The sequence below is a fragment of the Pinus tabuliformis genome, chromosome 2_1 (assembly GCF_031772625.1).
Source record: "Pinus tabuliformis cultivar Carrire ecotype Pingquan chromosome 2_1, CPIR1, whole genome shotgun sequence".
NCBI lineage: Eukaryota > Viridiplantae > Streptophyta > Pinopsida > Pinales > Pinaceae > Pinus > Pinus tabuliformis.
This window is the reverse complement of record NC_142299.1, coordinates 948,814,484-948,816,811: the sequence shown is the minus strand read 5'-3', so window position 1 is coordinate 948,816,811 and position 2,328 is coordinate 948,814,484. Positions and strand designations below refer to the sequence as shown.

Sequence of the window (2,328 nt, the reverse complement as noted above, 5' to 3'; positions counted from 1 at the left end):
ATACCTAATAAGAACATAAGAGTATAGAAGAGTCTCTATAGTGAAACATCAATACATATATGAATTTAATAGAAGCAACAATCTAGTGATACAAAGTAATCAGATCAAACAAATTTTTCAATTAATTAACTCAGTAATGAACATAACTTTGCAAAGGGATGTCAGGTAGGTTGACACTCAACCTAGCCCTTCCCAAATATCTATACAACCACAGATGTATGCAAAAATAAATATTATGCAATCACTAGGAAGCACTCACACAACAACAAAATTTTCCATATGCTAAAGCTAGAAGCCCTTGATTTCAAACTCTGTAATATTAAGCTTTACAAAAATATAATGGTTTTGGGCCAAAAGCCAATCCTCTTACAATAGAAATTAAAGAATACATAGAGAAAATATAATCCTCTAGCTTGTTACAATATTTTAGGAACATAAATCTAATAATAAAATAAAAACAAAAGCAATTTCAAATTAATTGCAAAAATCTCGAATTCTTAGAGCTACTTGAGTCAAATGTCTGAAAATTTGGAATAATTCACAGCTAACGTCTTAATGTATGTCTAGGAATTTGCATTTGTTGAGCTAAAATATGTACTTGAGATCTGGGAATATCTTTGATGATGATGATGATTTGTCGCCTCTTCCTTGAAAACTCCAAATGTTTATTTGGATGCCCTTCAAATGTTCAACTGCCTTTTTACAAGCTGCCCAAAAATAATCTTCAATTTGATTTAGATGTCAAGTGATATTTGTATATTGGCTGCCTAAGAAATGCTCGATTTAATCTCATAATTGCTTGCTTGAAAATTTGCAATTTGATCCTCAATATTCTGATCTTTTGCTACTAGGTGTCTTTTGACTAATGATTCATCCCTTTGAATTTGGGAACTGACAGTTGTTGGCCGATATTCTGCCTAGAAATGCTCAATTGTTAATTTTGTGCCTTGGAATATTTTTTAATGCTCTTAACTAGAAATATGTCAACTACCCTTTAAAAGAGGGTAAATTTTTCCACCTATTCTCCAACTCATTTCCTATAATAGCTCTTTCCCTTTGGCTACATTAATGTCCAAAACAGTATGATAGGAATATCAAAACACTTATGCGTTGAAATTTCTAACATAGGTGTATCTCTAGTAGGATATTTTGATTCTTCAAAATTGATTTCCTCTAGCTCAATGTGATTCCTAAAAACCGATATTTTCCTTTTGGCATTATTCATTACAAGGAAATAAGTCTCCCTTCAAAAATTTTGATTATTTGGAATACATTGTCTCTTTTTTTCATAGTTCTTCAGAAATATTTGTCAGTCGTTTCCAACCTGGCCACATGAATTCTTGTAGTTAAATCTGACTTTTTCATATTTCTTAGTTGATCACTACTTGTAAGGTTGCCCAAATTTAATGTGGCTCTCAATCCACTCTCTTTCCCATTCAAGGACAGTACTTCTTTTATGTTCTCACATGAACACTTGATAGCATAGGTCAATGTACTTGGATCCCTTGCTAGCAAAGTTTGCACGTTCTTTTCTTGTCACTCAAAAATGTTGCATCTTTGATTAGACCATATTTTATAACCTTGGAAATATATGGAGATAGTTCTCTATCTGGTAAAGTGTATTTGTGTTTACAAGTACAAATTGAGGCGTGAAAAATCCACCAATCAAGTTCTTTTCCATTTGATGGTTTATTTTGCTTTTCCTCCAACTGAAGCATTAACCTGTGACATCAATGTTGTTGGAATCTCAATGAAATTTAATCCGCGCAAGAAAGTAGCAACATCAAATCCACAAATGTCACCAATCACACCCCCTCCCAGATTAATAAATGCATAGAATCGATCCAGTCGTGTCTCAATAGCCTTGTCAAAGACCTTCATAAGAGTCCCCATTTCCTGGTTTACAATACACCCATCGATATCTTTATATAATAAATTAAGGCCTGCTTAATATTAGGAATTTTTTCTTCATTTGAGTGCTTCCACCTTTGAATAAATAAGAAACTTTTCCAATAAGCTCCTCTCATGAATAAAATATCGGAAACTTATGAATCACCAAAAATATTTTCTTTGGTAACAGGGTTAACATTCCATTCACCGAAAATGCACTCCTAAGAATAACAATCTGCCTTATTTTATGTGGAAAGTCAAGATTTGGTTCTATTTCCAAAGTTCTATAAAAAATATGATGTTCATTGTGCAGTTGGATTCCCTTTTGGTGGATTAATATTGGTCTCCCCAAGCCCATCAAAACCATGGGAAAAATTTGTGGTTCACAACTTCGTAACTTCCTTGATGACGTGTGTGAACCTTCTGCAACATGAATAT

The 2,328-nt window shown here is 33.0% G+C and overlaps 1 pseudogene; it reads right to left on the bottom strand.

The window, feature by feature from the left end:
- Positions 1 to 1,296: 1,296 nt before the first annotated feature.
- Positions 1,297 to 1,893, bottom strand: LOC149203786 (3-dehydroquinate synthase, chloroplastic pseudogene; annotated as a pseudogene).
- Between the last annotated feature and the right edge of the window lie 435 nt (positions 1,894 to 2,328).